Below are 18003 nucleotides of genomic sequence, written 5' to 3'. Positions count from 1 at the left end.
TGGTGAGGCTGTAGTGGTTAAAAATTAAAATAATTAATCCTGTGAGCAATTACTAAAACGGAGAAATAAACTTAACAGCAGAATCAATTATAGTGTTAAGCGGCATTCTTTTACTGACAGCACTGGGAAACATTGGGAATTATTCTCCATAAGTGCTCCAGTGACTGGATGAGCTTGTGTTGCTTATATTCACACAATTGTTGCATATTCATTACAATTTTTATGGATTTTTAACATACAATACATCTGTACTAGGAAATGATTGCATAAACATAAGAGCAAGATGGAGTTATTTATTTTACGGTCTTTGCTGCCATCTAGCGTCTTTTTACTGGTACCACAGTCTCTTTTGGGGGGCTTCTGGTGCTTTTCAAGTGTCAGCTGATTGACCTCTCCATGCTGGCAGCTCTTCGCACAAGAGCAATTAGTGCTCACGTAAGTGACTGATTAGTTTCTTCCTTATGATGCAACTATTAATTTCTAGTTAAACATAAGTTAAGTACTCTGCTTCAAAACAATATATCACTTAATCTTCTGTCTCTAGCTTGTCATGCAAGAGAATCTAAGACTTGGAAAATATCCCTTGGTTTGGCAGGTAGTTAGAAAGCATTCATCATGTCCATTGTGTGTGTATGTGTGTGTGCATGTGTTATTTAACATCACCCCATCAACATATTTTATAAATGGACACTACAGACAGCAAAGTTTCAAGTTTTTAAGAATATTTTATTTTCAACAGTAAACCTTATAGGGTGAGCCACTGTTGCAGGTGATGTCCAGGCACCAGATGCAGTTTTTTCCACATATTCCGTCGCTGCTTTACCAAAAGTACTGTGATGAGCAAAAGAGCAAAACTTAGAAGAGGACCAATAAACCCACTGAATTGCTTCAACAGTAGCTTCTTTCTTTTAAGGGAAGCGCTTGCACTACTCAAGCTTTTAATGAATTTGTGGCCCTTTCTCAGCATGCGTATCTGATGGGGTGTTAATGGAATATTCCTTTTCAAGGTATTCAGGGCAATTTTAGAAATGGCCTTTATCAAGTTATCAGAAACAGTGCAGAGTATTATTATTATTATTATTATTATTATTATTATTATTATTATTATTACTGAACACCAGACTACTTTTTTTCAATATGTAAATAGCTGACTGCTCTGGCAGGAAAAGACCAGTTCTTAGTCCAAAAGCCTCTGGGGTAGAAGTGTTTAAATCAACAACGAGGTACCCACATGGTGTCTTTGTAGCACCTTCAAATGTTTCTAAAAAGAATAGGGCCATGTCAGGATATGGTTGTCTGGATAGGGATGAAACCTGGAGCTTATTTCAGAAGTTCTTAAATAGCACCATATATTTAGTGTTGAGAGTGATGGTGTGAATCTTTTTACCCCAGCAAGAAACATTCTGGACAATGTACAGGATGTAAAGATTCCTGCAATGCACTTACTTAGTCAAAGCTTTCTCAATTTCATCACTCTCACAAGCAGAGTTCATCAAATCATCAACCACAACCATATTTACTTTATTAGGGGGAAATAAATAATTATGGTTAAGGCCTTCATGTAAGTCCTCCACAAATTTGATGAAAGGTTATTTACAGAGCAGTTCCTGACACAGCAGTCGCCAACCACTGTCACACCATGCGGTATTCTCAGGTGTCACCCCAAAAGTCAATTTTAGGCGGACAACAAGTTCCAAAACAGACTTTATTCTAACCGGAAAAGCGTAGCCAATAAACTGACTAGAAACAGTGTTTTGAGGTGCGGAAATTACTATACAACCTGTGAGATTATAAAGAAGGTATGTTTATTCAGCACTGGGCACATGGGGGATAATTCTGCCCAAGACGTGTGCAAATTTCCAGCAGCTGCGAACTTGATTAAATGCTGTAAAGTATTACATATTCATGAAAATTCTAGGAACACCTATACATATTTATAACCTGTCCGTGAGAAGGCGATTCTTATTATAATAAGTTCCAGGAAATAATTTCCATAGTCTTTGGCCCCTCCTGGTTGCACCTGCGCAGTGCCACCTGGTGGTCGTGGGCTGGGATTTCCTGGATGAAGGCCCACAGTCGTCTTCGCTGTACACTTTTACTTCCGGCTTGGTGTGCTGAGTTGGAAGGGGCTCAAACTGATGAGCTGGTTAGAACCGGCTTATCTCCTGTCCTGTGCCCAAGATTCTCGTTATCTAGTTCAGCCAAGGATGCAGCTAGGTTTTTTATCTTTGCAAGGCCTGTGAAGTCTTCAGGGAACTCCTGTTTCTCATACAATAAGTTACACAAAGTTCTAAGCTAGGCAACTGCTATGTGGGTTAAGTGTTAGCTCTTTAAGTGTTAGTCAGTTAGTTCCCTGTATCAGTTTATACAATTATTTAGCACTCCGACAACATATAACACAGGTTTGGATATCAGTTGAGGAGATTATTGGGGTACAGCAAAATAAGAATAATGAGGATCCACAGCATGCATGCATACACTCACAAGAAACAAATCCAGATGTTTCTCATTCCAGGGTACTCACAAGAAATAATCACTCACCTGGGTTAGGCAATGGCTAACACTTGCCTGGGTTAGGCAAGGACTCATTCAAGGACATATCCAGTAAATAACCACTCACCACAGGAGGAGGTGAGGCGCTCTTAGTCCTGGGAAGTCTCCTTAGACAGTGTCTCAGTCTAAGGGGAGGGCTCCAGTTCACAGACCCGCTGTTCCGAGAAGACCGCTCAAAGGGGGTCTTTGGCAGGTACCCCATTTTATAGCCTGGTCAGATGTGGCTGTGGGCGTTACAAGGTAGTCCAGAAGCATCTCACCTACTCTGAGAACCTCCTTTGTTGAGGATCCTGTCAATTGACTGAGAGTCCCACCCCTCCTGCCCCACCAGCTGGGTGGAGGTGAAGTCACCATGCCCCGGGCAGGGGAGGATGTAGCTATCAGCACCTTGGTACCACCCTAGGTGTGTACATGGGGACAGGCACAAAAGGTGCTAAAGAGCCATCCACTGCCCCGTTGAAGGCTCCAGATCTCAGGGGGATGTGCAACTGCCACACAGGCATAACAGACAGCAAGCAGTCAGCATTCTCCAAAAGAGTTTTGGCAAAATAACTTTTTCCCACAGTTGGCTAGGCCCTACCAGTACAACAGAAAAGAGGTGACTCCAGCACATGCTCATAATAAAAAACATAGGGGAGGCTTTTAAATTTTTTTGATAGTACCCTTTTGTCATAGACCACCTTCTGCATCTTCCCAAGAGGCCCGGTTTCTGTTGCCCATTCCTGCTTGTTCCTGATGATAGAGCACAGTTCTATCATGATCTTTTTAGGTTTGTCACTATCTGGATTTATGCCGCAATACAACATGAGATCCCTCAGGGCCTCAAAATTAATCTTTTCCCTGTTTGTTGCATTTAGAGTGATGCTTTTAACCTTTAAACAACACTTTCCTCCAGACTGCAAGTAGCTGTGAGATTTGAGGCCTGATGATGCAAACTCAGCAATGTGCTCATCTGGCAATAACTCACTCATCAACTCACCTAAATGGTTGCCAAGAGTAATACCATGATAATGTTCATCATGTAAAAGAAGGAAACAGGTCTTCGGCTATCTAAGACTGTTTTTTGACTTAAAAATCCCCCAAGACTTTACCCTTCAGAAAGGAGGAATAGGAATAAGAGGATGATGCATATATTAACATGTAGCTGATCCTCAAACAGGGGATTGTCACTCAGCATGACTTTCCTATGCACAGTTTGTCATGTAGCTCTTTCACTCTGCTTAGCATTTCTGTATCCATCATGTCTCTCATGGCTAAAAGCACTGCAGGTCTCCCAGAAAAACAGAAATTATTCTCACTGTTATTTAGATCAATTAAAAAGCACCATTTTTTGTCTATAGATTTTGGAATGGGGGAAAGACTGCAGGACTGTACATACCCCACCCCAAACAGCTTTAACAATGATAGCCAAGTGGAAAGTCTGATCAAAACAGTTTTTACTTTTACTTTGAAGGAGAGTACCAACCCATGACATGCGAAAATCACTTTACAACCTGTGAGGTTATAAAGAAGGTATGTTTATTCAGCACTAGGCACACACGGGAATAATTCCTCCAAGGTGTGGCGCTTTCCAGCAGCTGCAAACCTGGTTAAATGCCGTAAAGTATTACACATTTATGAAAATTCTAGGAACGCCTATACATATTCACAACCTGTCCCTGAGAAGGCGGTTCTTATCACAATGAGTTCTGGGAAATCATTTCCATAGACTCCACCTTTGCCCCCTCCTGGTTGCACCTGTGCAGTGCCACCTGGTGGTTGTGGGCCGGGGTCTTTGGATGAAGGCTACTCAGCTTCCTTACTGTGTCCTTTTTACCTCTGGCCTGGTGTGCTGAGTTGACCAAGGCTCAAACTGATGAGCTGGTTAGAACTGGCTTATCTCCTCTCCTGTGCCCAAGATTCTCATTATCTTGTTCACCCAAGGATGCAGTTGCATTTTTTATCTTTGCGAGGCCTGTGAAGTCGTCAGCGAGCTCCTGTTTCTCATACAATAATTCACACAAAGCTCTAAGCTAGGCAATTGCTATGTGGGTTAAGGGTTAGCTCCCTAAGTGTTAGTTAGTTCCCTGTATCAATCCACCCTTTTCTAAGAGGTTAGTAAATTCTTTTACTAATATGATGATTCTTTATCTAATGTCTTTGCAAAATACTTATTAGATTCTAACTTCTGTCCTAGCTGGTGTTTCTTTCAGTTGCTATAAGTATCTTCAGTAGTCTGGCAACACCACAGAAAACACCTCATCATTATACAGACCAGTATCTCTAAAACTATTATTCCCAATAAAGCTACAAATAAGGATCGTAGCCAAGCTTGGTTGGGAAGCCAGGAAGTGAGCCTTTCCCCATGATGTATTATCTTGAGTAACTAGATGGAGGATCTGAGATTGTTCGCATATCTTTTGAATGTCTGTTTCTACCCGTTTATCCTGATTAATATATGAACAACTTCGGTTTATCGCTACACACCTCCTTCTTTTGCAGTCAGGAGGTCTAGAACCATGTGATTTTGTAGGACTATTTTGCTTAGTGATGATATCTCTTCCTGGAGCCCTTGAAGAGCATCCGTAGTGGCATTTTCGATTTTCTCTATTGTGGCTGATATATTTACTATGGCTTTTTCTAACTCACTAACTCTTAGCTGAGGAATAAACCATCTAGCAAAACTATGAAATCCAAAGGGTCTCTTTATGAGAGGGTTATTCGGCACTGAACGCGTTTTTCTCCATAACTTCCTAACAATACCCGGGGGTGGGTATGAATGGTTAAACACCTGTACAAGGGCCTTGCCAATTATCAGGTAGACTTTTCCTGGCTTGCCTATCCCCGCAAAGCCACCACCACCCAGGAGTTAGACTACAATTTCTTGCTATATTGGAAGGGAAATTAAGGTTTCCAGTGTTTTGTATGCTGCAATTAAACCCCAGTTCTTTCAGCTTGGTTATATTAAAGGTTCCTACACTCTGCAACTGACTACATTCACTGCAATTAAGAAACTTTTCCCAACTAGTGGTTTTATCCATGCAGTTCATACATCTGGAATAAATAGTAATTTCAATTTGATTCCAAGGTACCAATTTGAAATGTCTTCCTATGGTTTTACTCAGGTCCTGCCCATAAAGACAAGTTTGCCTCCGATTTGCATCCCACTTTCCCCATCCACCCCCTTCTCTACTCCAGTCTGGATGGGGTACACCGAATAGTGGTAATTCCATTCCTCTTGGGAGGACCGTGCATATCCAACAGTCTGAAAGATTCAAATTGTTCTCAATCATTTGAGTGAGCATACATGCCAATTTTTACATGCCAACTATGTCCTAAAGCTAATGATCGTGAAAAACATAATTTTCCAGGTTGGACCTGGGTTACCCTCCATGGTGCTTTCCAGGCTTTCTTCACTCTAGAATGATGAATCCAGGAGTTCTGTTCTTTAATCTTGATAGCAGTGAAGGATGTCAGGAAGATTTGAAATGGACCTTCCTATTGCGGTTCCAAAGTCTTTTCTGCAAGAGACTTCACATACACATAAATAAAATGTGGCCTTCTATCAGAGGATATAACAGCTGGAACTCCAAACCTTGGTATTATTTCTTGTACTAATTTTCTAGTCACCTCCCGAGCTTTTGCTGTTCTGGTAGGGAATGCTTCTGGCCAACCTGAAAAGGTATCACTTGATACCAACAAATATCGGCACCCCACTTTTCTTGGGAGTTCCGAAAAATTAATTTGCCATTGTTGCCCAGGTCCATTTCCTTTCCCACTTTGACCCATTTATGGCTTGGGTATATTCTTAGGATTAGTCTGGAGGCAAAGATCGTATTGCTGTGCCTTACGGTAGTATACAAATTTCTAGCTACTATTTTTCTGATCAAATGTTTATATAGTCCTTCTGCTCCCCAATGTCCTTTCCTGTGCTCTTCCCTTACTAAAGGCCAAACTAAATAAGAGGGAACAATAAGTTTTCTCTGTGGGGTGTGAGCCCACCCTTCCTAACAATCACTTTCAGGAGGCTGGGGCTCGTTTGGCTGAAGCAGCAGGCAAAGTCCACACAGCAGCCATTATTAGTAGCAGCCCCCCCGAATTGGAGAAACAGTGCAACACAATGCTTCTCCTCAGGCCTCTCTCTAATTCATTGTCCATCTGTTCTTTCGGTCTCACCTTCAGTTCTCTAAGTTCTTGATGGCGATGTTCAGGCAAATACTGCTCCATCTTCGGACCGACTCTCACACCACCCAGTGCCTGAGCATCGTCAACGGGAACTTGTGGCAACAACGCAATCCTCAAAGGGAGACAGAAAGTAAGAAGGAAGAAAAAGGAAAGGAAAAGATAAGTGATTTATCACGCGATCTGCTTTTTATCAATGAATTTAGGGATGTCTACATTGGAAGGTACACTAAACAAATTGTGGGCATCGATCACAGATGTTAAACGCGTCAAATGCTTAATCATTTTCCAATTTAAAATATACAGTACTGCGGACAGAACAACACCTATCAAAACTAATACAAAAAGAACAGCTATGGGGTGACACAACTTGTTCAGGATGCCTGTAGCAGTAGGTGACCACCCGAAAAGTGTGTCCCACCACCTATGTTCTGCACCTTTTTCTATTCTTCTTAACACACGGTGATTTTCTTCAGCTTTATGGTGAACGGTTATCAAGGTTTTCTGTCCATTTACTCAAACTTCTTCCAAGATCTTGATCAGGTCTTGGTGTTGCAACAATTGCTTTACCAATGTAAGATTCATCCCGATAGGTGTAGGCAGTATTTCTTGAATCAGTGTGTAATTAGATTGTATAAGTTGATGAGATATAACTGGTGCGAGATAAGAAAATTCACATCCATTAATCTTAACAAAATCACAAACACAAAAATTTGAATGATTTCTAATATTTATTATCACTGCATCTACTAATGTAGAGTTGCAAGCGGTCCTCAAGCACATACAACCTTTGCCAATATATACTAATACCGTTTCTCGATTATCAGGACGAACCTCAAAATGGCAAACATTCTGCTCAGTGTCCAGACAAATGCCTTGAGCACTGATTGTATTACTTTCACAGATGAATTCTTGCTGTTTTCACACAATGCAAGATTCAAAATTTACAGTTTGCCATTTTTCATCTATTTTTAGGGCCCATACTCTATGCTCGAAAGGACAGAGTATAGTTCCATTGTGGTTCAACTCTAATGCAATGATTGGGTAAATGATGTATATTGTAGAATTATGTATGGTTAACACAAAGGTCGTGGCTGTATTTGTGATGGGGTTATAGGTAAAGTTTACCAAAGTACACCAGGATTGGAGTTCTCTCTCAAATTCAGTGGTGCTGTCCCAAACAATTTTCCGAATTTCAGTAGGAAAAGTGCCTTCTTCACCTTCCCTTATGATCGAGGCTGCTACTGATTGCATCCACAGTTGTGCCTGAAAACAACTGAGAGCTTAAGAAAGGTTATTATGTACCACAATTTGTGGTCTTTTATATTTACTTTTGGTAGCTAATTTATTCATTAATATTTTTGAATCAATACCATTTAAGACTTCCAGTCCTGTCCCCAACACACTAGTTAGATCTCTAACTTAATTCTTTACTATCCCACTCCCATTCAATTACTATAGTAGGTAAGTGAAAAGATGTAGGAAAGTATTAGCAACTTAATTGCACTATTGGTCATTTTAAAATTTAGGCCTTCAGATTTGATTCTTGAATGATTTGCATTATTCTCTGTGTCCCTCAGAGTTCTCCTGCAAAAGGAAAACAAACAGGGCTCGCCTCCTCGAGGCAAGAATAATTAGAATGATGGAATTATCCAGTGGGTGCAGCTTGTGGGTTTGGAAAAGTTCCAAACCATTCTCGCAATGGTTTCACAGTGTTTTCACCTGTAGCCCTGCCAAAAGCTTCAGCTTGGACTGATCCTGGGGTTGTCTCCTACCCCCCCCCCCATCATCCCTGTTTGCTTAAAAGGGCTAAAATAATCCACTTGCCAGGCATCCCACAAACTTTTACCCTCCCTTAAATGTAGAGGGTTGCCTTCTATAGGGTGCTTTTCAAGCTGTCTCTGACAATGATCGCTGGCTAGGGCTTCACGATACAAATCTTTAGCTCCGGTGTGTTTGCGCTTTGCGTGTAACCATTCTAACAAGTGTTCCCAATCTTCTGAAATTTGGTCCTTTTGTACAGGGGCTAGTCTTGCAAATTCATCAGCTCGGTTATTCCATTCTCTTGTGGATCCCCCATCTACCTGAGAAGCCACCCAGCCCACAGCTTGTCTAGCTGGGTTTTTCAAAGCTCCTTCAGACAGTGAGAAAATGTTACAGTAGTGTTCCATCTGAGCATACCACTTTCGTACTGAGGCCTTTTGGGCCACCCGGTCAGGGATAGGGGTCCCAGTAGTGACTGTTTTTATGACTTTAAATAGACCTTTTAATACGATTGGCTGCTGTTGCATAATCTTCTCTACTTCTACCAGAGTCAAGCTACCAACAAACAAACTTTTCTGCCAGGTACACTCTGAGATAACCTTGGCACTCAGGGGAAGGGGGTATTGTTCTGTCAACTCTAAGGCACTGAGGATGCAAAAATGTCACTTTAAGGGAGAAACTCCAAACCTTTTAGCATCTACTTTGCTTAGAGCAGAAATCTGTGCACCGGTGTCGATTAAAAAGGTTACAAGTGCATGCTTAGGACTCACAATAGCTGTGATCAACAAATCTTCCCCCTTTGTGTGTGTGAGCTGTCGGATATAAATCCACCCTCCACCCCCCCGCCCACAACTAGGGAATGGAGGTTCTAGTTTCCCTGTTTCTGGGAGAGACTCTGGAAGTCCCCTTATGAAGAGAGTTATAATGTTAGGATTCACAACATTATTGGGGATTCACATTCACATTCGGGAATCAATTTTCTTTCATGTATAATTTGCAAGCAGGCTGCTTTGTGTACACTTCCTAGCAGATGATCAGATGTGCCAGTGACTGCTAGGGGTTCTCTCCCAGTTAGGGATACATGCCACATGTAGTCTGTTTTAGATTCTTTAGGGAGGCGACCATACTCTTTTTTCAGTTTGGTCGGCTCAGTGGCAGTGTAAGGTGTTTGCTTAGTTGTAATGTGAGGGTCAGTATGTTCCTCATTGATTTGATTTATTTGTCGGATACTTTTCTCCTCTAACTCCCGCTCCCTCAGCACTCCTGTGTTTATTAAACATTCCTTTAGAGTAGCTTTTAAGGAGTGGTTTTCTTACCTCTCTTTTTCTAGTTGTTGTTCTAAACTGAAGGTAGTTTTTTGCAAAACCTGCACCAGATTTTCAAGGGACTCTATTATTTTACTTTCATTTCTATGCAGCATAAAGTGATCTTCAATTGCTGCAACTAGGCTGGCTCCTAGAACAGCGCAGACAACAGTTTTATCCTTATTTGATCCAAACTTAGACTTAGTTTGCAAAGAAATCACTTGGTCCACTACACTTTGCAAATTAGCCCAATTGTCACGAGCCCAGTTTTCTCTGGGTACGGAGGGTCGGGCTCCATACTTTGCTAAAAGCGTGTAGAACGAGTCCCGATCTTTCGCTAACCAAAAATCCTGATTGTCAGCTTTTCCAGTCATTAAGAAGGGGCGGTACACACTCTAGGAAGGCACAACTTAGTTACAAAAACCACAGCAACCTCTGCGTCACCCTTCTCTTTCCCGAGTGGTTGAAGGGGCCAAAATTCTGCTACGGCGAGGCACAACTTAGTTACACAAACACACAAGATTGCCCCTTCACTCTCCCTAGCAGACAATTCTCATCAACATGAGAGCAACACCCCTTTTGCACTTTGAGATCTTTTGGTTTGATTCTGAGAGACAGAGGCCTCTCACTATTTACACTCCTCTGTTTCCCAGAATCCCATCCTCGTCGCCAATTAAATGTCATGGTCCATTCGTCAATGGACTCATGATGGTTCTTTTACCTTGATCTCAGAGCACAAAATTAAGGCGACCTAAATGCCAAGGGGTTATAATTCAATCAAGCAGTGTTACTTTATTAATTTGCCCGTAAAGCGGCACACGATATATAGAGAGAGAGAGTAAGGAAAAGAAAAGGGAAAAGAAATGGGGAAAAGTAAAGGTAAAGATGAGAAATGAGGTTGCGTTTATCACCAGTTGAGTTCCAAAGGCGTCCCTCTGGTCTCCGGTCCCGTAGAGCCCTGCCGGTCCTCCGTCATGGTTCGGGATCCTCTGGTGGGAAGATCTTCAATGGTGTCCATTCTGGAGTCACCTTTTATGCTTCTTCACCCCCTCTTGCTCCCATTGTTTTAGGCCAGTCTCACAACCCAGGCTCGTACTGCGCAGGCTCGAAAGATTCACGCTTTCTTTTGCCAACGCTTACGTGTCCAGCATTCAGGGGTCTTTCTCTGGTCCATTAGGTGACCTCAGGACCCTTGGCGAGCTTCTGGGCATGCTCCTTTTTGTTGGCCATTGTTTGAGGGAGCAGGTGAAGGACACGTGTAACTGAGGCTGCAGGTGAGAACACATCTTCTGGACGGCAGCTATTGTCCCTGGGTCGAAGAGACCCTCATAACAATCACTTTCAGGAGGCTGGGGCTCATTTGGCTGAAGCAGCAGGTGAAGTCCACACAGCAGCCATTGTTAGTAGCAGCCCCCCCGAATTGGAGAAACAGTGCAACACAATGCTTCTCCTCGGGCCTCTCTCTAATTCATTGTCCATCTGTTCTTTTGGTCTCAGCCTCAGTTCTCTAAGTTCTTGATGGCGATATTCAGACAAATACTGCTCCATCTTCGGACCGACTCTCACAGGCATATATAAAAATTTATGAATGCCTACTTTTTTACCCGATTTGTATTTCAAAGTTTCACAGAAATATGCCCTTTCACTTTGGCCAGTGGCTCCCTTTACTACTATGTAATCGTTACTTATTGGCATTAACGCTTGATTGAGGACTGAAAATGTTGCTTCCGTATCTACCAAAAATTCTGCTTGTTTTTGTTCTTTCCCTGTCTTCCTTATAACCAGAGGATCGGCTAGGGTAGATTTCCCAGGTCCCCATCAGTCTTTTTCAACATTTGCTACTGTCCGATTCTCCCTCTGCCTACTTCCTCTGCGCCTTTCCTGACATTCACGTTTCCAATGTCCTTTTTTTCCACACCTTGCACATTGATCTCTCTCTAAAGGCTTTCAAAGCCTTCCAACTCTTTCAGTTCTCAGCTCCCTACTTTGTTGCAGTGCTGCTACTATCATACGCCTATCCTTTTAATGATCTTCCTCTTCTCTGTTACTGAATACTCTCCAGGCTTCATCTAACAACGTTTCCAAATTTCTACTTTCTGTTGTTTTCAGTTTCTGTAACTTCCTCCAAGTATAATTTGCTGATTGACCTATAAATAACGACACTAACTGCTGTATCCCTGCTTCTGAACCTGGGTCAAGAGGTGTATATCTTTTCATGGTATCTTGCAACTTATCTAGGAATTCTGTGGGAGTTTCTTTTGGCCCTTGCCAGATAGCGTACAAGGCTGACCAATTAATCATTCATGGGATGGCTCACTCCATCCTTTTCACAACCCAGTCTCTATAATGGCTTAATAAATTGTTATGTTTGATTCTGTTCAGATCCCAATGGGGATCCTGCAAGAGGAAGTAGTCATTCACATCACTCAAAGTGGAGCCTTTGCCAACTAGATCAATAACTAAATTTTGGGCAGTTCTCAATATTAACTGTTTTTCAGTTTCTGTCATATGGTCTAATAACAGTTGTATATCGTTCCAATTGGGGTTATGCTGTTTGATCAGGAACTGAAAATGCTTAGTGACCCCCACAGAATTGCTTTGATAGTTCTTGGCTACCATTTTCCATGTTTCAAGATCGAATGAAGAGAAGGGTACCTTTATTAAGACTGGGTCCCCCTCTGGCCCCACTGACTCTCTAAGGGGAGCTTGCAATATTTCCTTGCTTCAGGTGCGAGAGGATATAGGGCTACCCTGAGAGGTATCCAACTGCCCCACCATGGTCCAGTCTTCCCCAGCTGCTCTGCGTTCCTCCTGCTCCCCCACTGCTCTGCATTCTTCCCACGTCCCCCGCTGGAGGTTGTAATACTCTGGCAGGTCCTCTGATCTGGGATTTCTTACTTTTTCTGGGTTTAGACATCTTTCCTCTATATCACATCCTAAACAACATTTCTGGGGCTTATTGACTTTCTCTTTTTTATTATTTTCCCTTTCTAAAGCTAGTACCATAAGGTCCTGGGGAGGCTTTAACCCACAGTCCTTCTGATACTCGTGGTGATTTCTGAGGGTGAAAAACATATCTGCATATGTGACCTCATGCCATTTTCCTTCCCTTCTCAAAAATAACATTAATTGTAGCAGGGTGTTATAATACAAAGTTCCATTGATGGGCCACTTCTCCTCATCCCCTAATTTATAGAGTGGCCATCATTGATTACAATACTTGATAAGGGTCCTTTTGCTTTCCATACCCTCCGTCCCAACAATTTCCTTCCGATGACCTAATATACAATCGAAGGGGCTTTTCTTTATAACTCCACTTTGAGTGTTACCCATTGTGGAATTTGTTTTTCTTTTTTCTAGCTAGTCCTGCTAGCCACACTATTCCTGATACAAGCCAGGATGCTGTTGGCCTTTTTGGCCACCCAGGCACACTGCTGACTCATATTCAGCCAGCTGCCAGTCAACACCCCAAGATCCTTTTCTTCCAGGCATCTTTCCAGTCACTCTTCCCTGAGCCTTTAGCATTGCCTGGGGTTGTTATGACCCAAGTGCAGGACCCGGCACCTGGCCTTGTTAAACCTCATACAATTGGCCTCAGCCCAATGATCCAGCCAATCCAGATCCCTCTGTATGGCCTTCCTACCCTCCAGCAGGTCAACACTCCTACCAATTTGGTGTCATCTGCAAACTTGCTAATGGTGCACTCAATCCCCTCATCCAGATCATTGATAAAGAGATTAAACAGAACTGGCCCCAGTACTGAGCCCTGGGGAACACCACTCGTGACCAGCCACCAACTGGATTTGGCTCTGTTCACCACGACTCTTTGGGCCTGGCCTTCCAGCCAGTTCTTTATCCATTGAAGAGTGCACCCATCCAGGCCATGAGCTGCCAGCTTCTCCAGGAGAATGCTGTGGGATACGGTGCCAAAGGCTTTATTGAATTCTAAGTAACAACATCCACAGCCTTATCCTCATCTACTAGGTGGGTCATCTTGTCGTAGAAGGAGATTAGGTTGGTCAAACAGGACCCGTCTTTCATAAACCCATGTTTACCGGGCCTGTTTCCTGGTTTTGTTAAAAACAAGTTTCTCTTTCAGTGAATTTTGCCTGTCAGCTAAAGCCTTCATATTAACTGCATTTTCCTGGAGAACCAGACACATGTTTTGGTAAACCTAGCAATGGAATGCAAACTTATTGATAAGCACGGATGGACATCTCGCGAGAGGGGCGACGAGAAGCAAGTGACCAAGAAACTGACCAACTGTGTATAACATCCCATTCACATGAATACTTCATATAAAGTGGGAGATCACGAGGATCTCGTCCCTTTTTCCCTTTTGCCTTTGCTTTTTCCCTTCTGCTTATGGCCGACATTAGGAGAGGACCTTGCTAGTTGTCCCTGCGAACTGAGGCCTAGTGACAGACTGAATCCATCTCCGGTTGGCTGCAGAGTCCAATCCAGGACTTTGGTTGCCGGCTCTGCAGTTGCTGAGACTTTCAAGATTGGTTTTGTATATTTTGTATTATTTTCTCTATTCTTATTAGTAGCATTAGTAAAACATTGTTAATTTGTCCAACTCTCTTCTCTCTGTCCTTCTTTCCCTCCCGATCGCCTGTGCTGAGTGGGAAGGGGGGAGAGGGAGGGGCAAAAAGGGGGAAGTGTGGGGGGGAGAGGGGGTTAACAGTACATCTGCCAGGGTTTTATTGTCACCCCGCAATCTTAACCCTCGACAGCCTGATAATATGGTTCACTTGTATGTGCTGTGTAATACTATCCACAGGCCACAGACCCTTTGGACACATTGCTGTCTCTGCCATCCTGAAGTCTCCATTGTGTACTCTCTTGGTTTGCCCCTTCTTTTTTCATTATTGAATTAGGTGACTGATTTATTGAAATAGAATATTTTCCCTCAGTATTTGTGCAATTTAAGAATTCGATGAAAACCAAAAAGTCAGTTTTCATGTATAGAGGTTCAACCACTGGATTTCTGTGAAAAGAAAAAACAGTGTGCTGGTTTGGCCGAAGCGAGGTAATTTTCCATGAGGTTAGTTAATTTTCTTGTTGACAGCTAGCATGGCCCTTTGTTTTAAATGTAGTTTGAGAATAATAAGATAGCACCCTGGGACAGAGTTAATGTTTTCTTCCAGCAACTTTCCAGTACTTGGGGCTTAGCATGAAGGAATGTAAGAACTCACTGATGTTGATACTTATTGATATGGAAGCCAAGGTCATCCCTCAGTTTCTCATGTTTTGCAATTAAACAGATGCATAATGCAGGGAGGAGCAGATAGATCCAGGACAGCTGACTCAAGTTGGCCAACGGAAGTATTCTATACCATGAACATCACATGTCATATTTAAGTAGGAAGTTGCTGGGAACCGCCCTCTTTCCTTAATGGCCACCGTCCCTGAAGGGGTCCTGCTCCTGGGGCCAATTCCCCTGACTTCCCTGCATCTTGCTGTTGTTCTTTGTGTCTTTACTGAACTTGCTGCGCTTGCAGTGTCTGCCCTCTGGCATTCCTTGCTGGAAGAACGCATTCTAGTGGCCAAGTATTTGCTTTGTATCACTCTTCTATTATTATTATTTTATTAAATCTGTTTCTATTTCAACCCATGAGTCTTTCCTACTCTTTCCCTTACTTCCTCCCAGAGAAGGAAAGGTGAGAGAGCAACTGTTTTGCCATTTAGCCACTGGCCCAGTGCTAAACAGAAACAGTCAGTTCTACTTTTCTTGGCTAAGGCTAAAGGTCAATGTCAACAAGTTTTAAAAAAACTGCAGAGACATAGAGTAAAGCTTTTGTAGCAATCAAAAATGAAATATTTGAATTAGTGGAAATTATAGAGAATCTTATTTATAGCTACAGCTTGGTATCTGTGATGGCAGCAATGCAATTTGCATGAGATTGAAGTTGGGACAAGAATGTGAAAAGCCAACAGGTCAGTAAGAGAATAAAATATTTTGGCTAGGGGCCAGTTGCCAAATCCTCTTGTAAAGGCAGTTCATAAACCACATTTTAACTCTAATGAAAACTGTGAAACTCGAGATGTTTTCTTGTTGTTGTGATCTTGGCTTTGCTTTGCTACTCTGTGAGTTCAACCAAATAATCATTTTTAATTACTCTTTTGGGGAGGGGTTGTATTTTACTGGAGGCCTCAGGATATGGACTTATTAACTTCCAGATGTCTGACTGATGTGATCATTTTCTCCTATTATCCAGAGAAAGTCACAGCAACTCTGAGACACTGATGGTTAGTGTGAGGGAAGGTATCTGCTACAGTATGTAGGAACTCATCATGACTACATTCCAAATCTGATGTAAGATTCCTTCATTTCACACACTGATTTTCTTTTTTCTGTCCCTATGGTTCAGGGTCTTTATGTCTTTGTGTTACACAAGCACCTTTGTTGTCCTGTGAAAGCAAGTTATACTGTAGACAGATTGATTCTAGATTTTTGACTGCAGCTTTTTCTGCATGTTGAAGCTCCTCAGCTGTCTCCTGGCAAACTGTTAAATTGATTAGGCTTCTCAGCTTCTCATGTAAGTTGGTGTCTTACTCCCCAGTTTACTGGATGTTAGAGAAGTTCTTTTTCCCTAGATTTCCCACAATGGAGACTCAGGCATGGATTAAAAAAATTCTTCTAAAACAAATAATATATTTGTAAGGTACAGCATAGACCAGCTTGATCTGGGTGCCTCCTGAAGAGGGACCCTCAGCAGAAAAAACTTGGACAACTATACTCCCAGAATCCAAGCCCCCAACCCCCGTGCATCACCCCAGTCCAAGTGCAAAATTAGAATCTGGGATCTCCCTGTACTTAATTTGATCTCTTCATTTTCATCAGGTGGGCTGTCAATTAAAGTTCTGACCTTCAGTTGCTATTTTGCACCTGCAGCTGGAGAAAATAAGTTCTTGGTAACAGCCAAAACATTCTTCCGTTAGATGCTGTTCTGTTCCTTTACTTATCTCCAAGTACGCAGCTTCCCTTCTCTTCTAGCTTGAAGACTCCGTGGTCTTTTCTTGCTTAACGAAGCAGAAAGTTCAAAGGTTCACAGCTTGCAGAAGTTATGCTAAGAAAACTTCTGCTAAGTGAATTCCATATAAGCAATTTCTAAACAAGTTCTATAGGAAGCAGTATACCAAATAATTCAATAAGTTAAGGACATCTAGTCTGTAACACTGGACAACATGGCTTCTCAGGTCCATGTGGCAAGCTTTTACATTCCTGGGCTCCTAAGCAGTGGATGAGCAAATAGGTAAAAAATATATATATTTTTTGATTGTCCTAAAATATAATATTTTAGAGTTCAATATTTTGACTTTCCATCACAATTAGAGAGGAAATAGATTGAATTTTTTTCCTCATCTGAAATTCTGACTTTCATTCAGCTCCACTTTAATGAAGTGGCAAATGAAATATAGCAAAAAACTATTGGGCTGTGCACCAAAACAAGCACTTTCAAAGACTGATAAATTACTTTAAAAGTTTGTAATGGTGTCACTGTTTAATGCAGGGCAACAATAAACCGTGGCAGATGCTCTCTGTTAGCCCCCTCCCCCTCACCCCAGCCCTCCCTCCCTCAATAGGAGGAAAAGAGAGAGGGACTTGCAAGTCAGAAAAAAGTTAAAAATGCTTTACTAATGCTACTAATAAAATAGAGAAAATAATACAAAATATACAAAACCAATCTTGAATTCCTGGCACAGCTCAGTGATGGCAGCTGCAGGGCAGGCACCCGGAAGTCCTGGGCTGGGCTCCGCAGCAAACCGGAACTGGATTCAGGATTCACTGGAACTAGGCCTCTGATCGCAGACACCACTGGCAGGGTCCTCTTCAGATCCCGGCCATAGTCGAAGAAAGCGAGACCCTCGTGATCTCCCCCTTTTATATGCTGTATGACGTGGATAGGATGGAATACTTAGTTGGTCAATTTTAGTCACCTGTTCTGTTCATCCCTCCTTGCAAATACACCCTTCTCACTTACGGGACATGCATTCTTATCAGAGACCTTGCATTCCATTGCTAAACCTGGTAAGGAGTGAGTTGCCAACAGTAGATCATATAATGGAGAGAACAGTAATTATGATCAGGAGTTACAGAAGGGTCCAGTAGAGGAAGAGGCAGTGGTAAGAAAAGAATGAGAAGGGATATTACGACTGGAGTCTTTTGGTGCTTTAATTTAAGTTTATCCATACCAGAGATCAAATTTCAGAAACA

At 42.2% G+C, this 18003-nt stretch overlaps 1 long non-coding RNA gene across 1 annotated transcript in view; it reads right to left on the bottom strand.

The window, feature by feature from the left end:
• Positions 1-720: 720 nt before the first annotated feature.
• LOC135577151 (uncharacterized) overlaps positions 721-18003 on the bottom strand; it is a 77504-nt gene continuing 60221 nt past the window's right edge. Inside the window, exon 3 of the long non-coding RNA XR_010468735.1 lies at positions 721-831. This is a non-coding gene — a long non-coding RNA (uncharacterized LOC135577151). The remainder of the gene's footprint in view (positions 832-18003) is intronic.

Source organism: Columba livia, chromosome W (assembly GCF_036013475.1).
Source record: "Columba livia isolate bColLiv1 breed racing homer chromosome W, bColLiv1.pat.W.v2, whole genome shotgun sequence".
NCBI classification, from domain to species: domain Eukaryota; kingdom Metazoa; phylum Chordata; class Aves; order Columbiformes; family Columbidae; genus Columba; species Columba livia.
Note: the sequence above shows the minus strand (reverse complement) of the source record. Positions and strands in the feature narration are given on the sequence as shown.